Source organism: Lynx rufus, unplaced genomic scaffold (assembly GCF_022079265.1).
Source record: "Lynx rufus isolate CCGP_SWC_20201006 ecotype Redwood Valley unplaced genomic scaffold, mLynRuf1.p SCAF_8, whole genome shotgun sequence".
In the NCBI taxonomy this organism is placed as follows: Eukaryota; Metazoa; Chordata; class Mammalia; order Carnivora; family Felidae; genus Lynx; species Lynx rufus.
In genome coordinates this window covers 641,397-647,703 of record NW_025814896.1, presented here as the reverse complement: position 1 = coordinate 647,703, position 6,307 = coordinate 641,397, and positions in this window count along the sequence as shown.

Genomic DNA, 6,307 nt, shown 5'->3' with positions numbered 1-6,307 from the left:
CCCTCGCTCTCTGCCCCTCCCCCGCCCCTGCATGCGAGAGCGAACTCTCTCTCTCTCAAAAATAAGTAAACATTAAAAAAAATTTTTTTAAAGATTAAACTATTCAGTTTGTGCGAGTGCTGTTGTTTTATTATCTGGTAAATATGAGAATACACGCGCAATCTGTGTGTCTGTCATTTATCTGAGCTTCTTTGTCCTCACGTTCTTGAAGTAAATGCCAATAAAGTCAAAGGGAGAATGCTCAGAAGGGCGCTGGAGACGGACGGATGCCATGCTCCTGTGGCCCAGGAGAGAGCGTGCACGTGACAGTGTGCCTGTACCAGCTGCCTGGTGCTGTGGCCATCAGCCCGAGTCCGGGGGCACCCAGCATCCCTGGTCTCTGGTCTCTGCGTTCGGGCTGCTGCGTGACCTTCATCGTTCCTACCATAGGCCCTCAGGCTCGGCAGTGGGACCTGTGTTCACCTTTGTGTCTCCCAAAGAATGAACTTGCAGCTCTGGGCTCTGCTTGGCCGACAGGAGAGCAGAATAGAACAGCGTATACAGGGGGTTGGGGTGGTGATTTCTCCCCAGGAACACCCACGTGAGATTCCCAGCCCACCGCAGGCTCCCAAGGGGAGGGGAGATTTTGCTCTCGATTTATTACAGAGGAAGGCAAGTCACACTGTCTTGCAAGCCACTGACTTCAGACCTTCTGACGCTGCCTGGACCCCATGGAGGCCATGAGACTATGGGTGTCATCCAGGCCCAAGAATGCTATGGCCTCACCATGCCCCACCCCCTACTCAGGCTCTGCTTCCTTCGGCTCCTGACCAGACAGGACAGCAAGAGAAAGACAGGCTCCAGTTCTGCCGGCAATCAGCTGATCTTTCCCTCCAGCACTGCAAGGGCGCCTGGGGGAAGGTGGCTCCTGCACCGGGAGCCTCAGAAGCACACGTGGGGACGAGGCACACGCAAACTCAAGACCAGTGGGCTGACAGAAGAGTATGGAAGGTTCACATTGCCTCCAACTACAAGAAACTGCCCTGTATCACGCTTTGGTTTACTATTAAAGAACAGTCTATTAATAACACATTTTCCTTCAACCACGATCTGAGGCCAGATTTTTTTCATATGCTTCATTCTCACTAATTTTTTTCCCCTAAGAAAGTGTCACTTACTTGTTTGTTGTAGCTGTTTACACTTTTTATTAGTGCACAAATGTACATGGGGGACGGTGGAGAGAGAGAGGGAGAGAGAAAATCCCAAGCAGGCTCCATGGTGTCAGCACAGAGCCCAACTCGGGGCTTGATCTCGTGATTATGAGATTATGACCTGAGCTGAAATCAAGAGTCGGACACTTAACCAACTGAGCCACCCAGGAGCCCCTGGTTTTTTTTAAGCAAACATTGTTAGATATTTGTGCTACAATATCACTGTATGTTTTCACCAGGTCACTAAAATCAAATGTAATTTTTCAGGATCCAGTTAAGATCCTAGAGCCCTTGTCTTTTCTGTTGTTTTTCCACTTCGATTTTATTTTACATCTTTTGTGCTTTTATTTCACTTTTGTTTTACATTATTTTGTCATTTTCCATTATATCTTAGGGAACTTCTAAAATTAAGGGGTTTATTTTGCAATTAAAAATTTTTTTTAGGGCGCCTGGGTGGCGCAGTCGGTTGGGCGTCCGACTTCAGCCAGGTCACGATCTCGCGGTCCGTGAGTTCGAGCCCCGCGTCGGGCTCTGGGCTGATGGCTCGGAGCCTGGAGCCTGTTTCCGATTCTGTGTCTCCCTCTCTCTCTGCCCCTCCCCCGTTCATGCTCTGTCTCTCTCTGTCCCAAAAATAAATAAACGTTGAAAAAAAAAATTAAAAAAAAATTTTTTTTAATGTTTATTCGTTTTTGAGAGAGAGAGAGAGACAGAGCGTGAGTGTGGGAGGGTCAGAGAGAGAGGAAGACACAGAATCCGAAGCAGGCTCCAGGCTCCGAGCTGTCAGCACCGAGCCCTATGCAGGCTCGAACCCACGAGCTGTGAGATCATGACCTGAGCCAAAGTCGGATGTTTAACCGACTGAGCCCCCCACGCACCCCAATAGGGGTCTTTCTTTCCTTAAGTGAGATTATTACTTTCACTAATTTTTTTTTACTTGGGTAGAGTTGCAGCACAATACTGTTTCTCAAAATGTTATGTTAATATGTAACGGGTGGATCATTTCAGATGAATTGCTCTTTTTTTAATTTCTGAGTTTTAATTTCTAACATGGTAACTGTGAATCTGCACAATCTACATTAACAGAAAGTTTATGAAACCAAAAAGTTGGAAAGAATTTCCCAAAAGCCCGGTACAGCGGTGCAGCCACAGGACACAGAAGCACAGCTCCCAGAGGCTATAAGTGTGTCAGCTTCAACACTGCTAACCACGCACGTCCTGTCTGAAGGAAAGCAGTTTTGGTGGCTCGAGGTTTTTTTCTCTGTACTTTTGCAGTGAACATGTGACACGTATAACCAGAAAAAACATTGACGTGATACAATAATGCCTACCTGTTTTCCTCATAGTGGACATTATGAAGATCAGAAACTTTTTTTTTCTTTTGTTTTTTTTATTTTTTTTTTAATTTTTTTTCTCTCTTTTATTTTTTTTTAACGTTTTATTTATTTTTGAGACAGGGAGAGACAGAGCATGAACAGGGGAGGGTCAGAGAGAGGGAGACACAGAATCTGAAACAGGCTCCAGGCTCTGAGCTGTCAGCACAGAGCCCGACGCGGGGCTTGAACTCAGGGACTGCGAGATCGTGACCTGAGCCAAAGTCGGCCGCTTAACCGACTGAGCCACCCAGGCGCCCCCAGAAACGTTTTAAAATGCCCTGAAAAATCATAACTTACCCTGTGTGCATAGTCTTACTACCACGGAAGTTCTCCCAGGGCAGGAGCTAGGCTTTCAAGTCAACACCATTCTCTAGAGTGAGGCACACACACACAGTAAGCACTTGCTGAACTCATGCTGAATACACAAATAAATGCATGAATGTCTTTTTTTTTTAATGTTTTTTATTTATTTTTGAGACAGAGAGAGACAGAGCATGAGCAGGGGAGGGGCAGAGAAAGAGGGAGACACAGAATCCGAAGCAGGCTCCAGGCTCCGAGCTGTCAGCACAGAGCCCGACGCGGGGCTCAAACTCACGAACTGTGAGATCATGACCTGAGCCAAAGTCAGACGCTCAACTGACTGAGCCCCCCAGGCGCCCCTAAATGCACGAATGTCTTAAAGTTAATTATACTGGGGCACCTGGCGGGCTCAGTCAGTAGAGCACGTGACTCTTAATCTCAGGGTTGTGAGTCTAAGCCCTACGTTGGGTGTAGAAATACTTAAAAACAGGGGCACCTGGGTGGCGCAGTCGGTTAAGCGTCCGACTTCAGCCAGGTCACGATCTCGCGGTCCGTGAGTTCGAGCCCCGCGTCGGGCTCTGGGCTGATAGCTCAGAGCCTGGAGCCTGTTTCCGATTCTGTGTCTCCCTCTCTCTCTCTGCCCCTCCCCCGTTCATGCTCTGTCTCTCTCTGTCCCAAAAATAAATAAATGTTGAAAAAAAAATTTTTTTTAAAAAGAAATACTTAAAAACAGATAAACCCTTAAAAAAATAAAGCTATGAATTATATGTCTGCAACTTCTGGTTGCGGCTGAATTGTGTCCCTCCCCAAAATATGTTGACATCTCAACTCCTAGTAACTCAGAGTGTGACCTTACTTGGAAATAGCGTTGTTGCAGGCGTCGCTAGTTAAAACGAGGCCATATTGTATTAGGCTGGACCCTGAATCCAACGTCTCGTGTCCCATAGAGACACGCACAAAGGGGAGACGGCCATGTGGCCACAGAGACTGGCGTGACACGTGTACAAGCCAAGGGATGCCAAAGATTTTGAGTGTTCAGCAGAACACCAGCTCTGGTTCCCCATCCCAGGGGAGAGCAAAGCTCATCACAGCACCAGCCACTCGGGTAAAAGTCCAAACACTTCTGCCCCTGCATCCTGGCATCGGAGTTGCCAAGGAAACCATGAAGCAGCCGGGCGCTGAGAGCAGTTTACTCACGCGAGGAAGAGGAGGAGGCAGTGGGGTCTACTTGGGTGGCTGGTCCCCACGGCCCCACCCCTCCTGTGCCGCAGGGGGAAGGCCCCACCCCCTGAGAGCCGGGGGCCTGCCTGACGGTGCAGGCACAAGCAGGACTGAGCTCGCGGTGGGGAAGTGTGTCCCGCACAAGTTCTGTGGGCTTCTTATTTGTTGGAAAGAAGGTTCCAGGCCCAAAGCCCATTTTTTTTTCTTTTTTTGTAAATTTTTAAGTATTATTTCTGAGAGACAAAGAGAGACAGATGGTGAGTGGGGGAGGGGCAGAGAGGGAGACACAGAATCCGAAGCAGGCTCCAGGCTCTGAGCTGTCAGCACAGAGCCCGACGCGGGGCTCGAACTCACAAACCGTGAGAACATGACCTGAGCCGAGGTCCCACGCTTAGCTGACCAAGCTGCCCAGGCGCCCCTGAAGCCCATTCTTAAGTGGTGATGCTTGGGACTGAAAGGCTGCCTCTCCCAACAGCCAGAGCTAGGAGAGGCCAGGAGGATTCTCTAGCCCAGGTTTCAGAGGAAGCACGGCCTTGTGACCCCTTGATTTTCGGCTTCTGGCCTCAGAACTGTGAGCAAATACATTTCTGATGTTTTCAGCCCCAGTTTGTGGTACTTGTCACCGCAGACCTAGAAAACTAATATCAGTGTTGAAGAGCGAAACTTCTTCAGCGAAGAGAGAGACGGCCGTGGTCGGTGCTCGCTTCTTCCGCCCCCACCTGCACGCAGCCACAGCTGAGCTCACCCGAGGGGAAGCCTGCGAGAGGCTGCAGGGAGGCCCTGCCCGGGACAGACATCTCTCTGTGCCGCCATCTGGCCTGTTTTGCTAGACGCCGTATTTTGGGGCGGGGGCCCGCTGCAGCCCCCAGACACTGAGTGAACACCAGCTGTGTCCACAACACACGGGTTGCTCAAGACAGGACGCCTGAGGCGGGTATAAAAGATGCCCATAGATCCTTTGACACACTTCCTCTCCGCAGGTGGAGCCTGACTCCCCTCCAGTGCGGGCTCTTCTTGGTGATGTGCTGCTGCTTCTTCTTTTTTTTTTTTTATGTTTATTTTTGAGAGAGAGACAGAGAGAGTGTGGGCGAGCGGACAAGGGGTAGAGAGAGGGAGACACAGAATCCGAAGCAGGCTCCAGGCTCTGAGCTGTCAGCACAGAGCCGGAAGCGAGGCTCAAACTCATGAACCGTGAGATCACGACCTGAGCCAAAGTGGGACGCTCAACCGGCTGAGCCACCCAGGCGCCCCGGAGACGCGCTTCTGACAAAGGGCATGTGTGTGCTCCGCCCAGGATCGGTTCACGCGGCTCAGGCGGCTCGCCCCGAGGGGACCAGCCCTGGGAGAGTTCATGGGGAGAGGACCTGAGGCCGAATCTGCGTAAGCGGGCCAACTTGGGGATCCTCCAGCCCAGGTCCAGCCTGCAGGTGACCAGGGCCTTGGCCGATGTCCCAACCACGACCTCAGGAGAGACCCTGAGCCAGACGGCCCAGCTCCTGAGACCCTGATTTATGGACGCTGTGAGATGAGGGGTGTTGTTTTAAGCCACCGCGTGGGGTAACTTGTTCCGCAGCGGTAGATAACTAATACAGGACTGGCTCCCCAGAAGGGCTCCTGCCTCTCCTCTTCTTTGTTAGGGAAAGCGTGATCTGTCCGTGAAGGATTCCTCCGTGTTATGACTGTTGCAGATGCCATCTGCCCCTCGCTGCCGGATTAGGGCCTCCCCAAGAGTCGAGAAGCCCTGGTCTGTGGCCAGCCTGGTCCTCTGGGAACGCCAGGCTCCGTGGCGTGCATGTGTCTATGTAACCAGAATACAGCCGTGCAGAGCTTATGCCTCATGAAAATATTCTCAACACGCTCCCTTTCTCTCCCATTGTCCCCAGGCTTCTGATGGCTCTGTTTCTTGTGGAGCTGTGTGTCCAGAGTCTGCCTTTCCCACCTGTCCCTGGGCAGGGGAAGGTGAGGATATGGTTCCCACTGTGTCAGCCTGGGGAAGTCGCTAGGACTGCCTCGGGGGAGGGCCAGGAGTGTGGGGGAGAGGGGACGGGGTCTCCCTGGATCCCGGGGAGCACCTACTCAGGGCCTGGGCCTGAGGCCCACGTGTGGGCCTGAGCAGACGCTGCGTGGACAGCCACCAAACATGCCTCCTCCCTAGCAGAGGGGTCCCTGCCGGGCACCCCAAATGGCTACGTGGGTCCCATGGAACAGGCCGACGACCAGTTG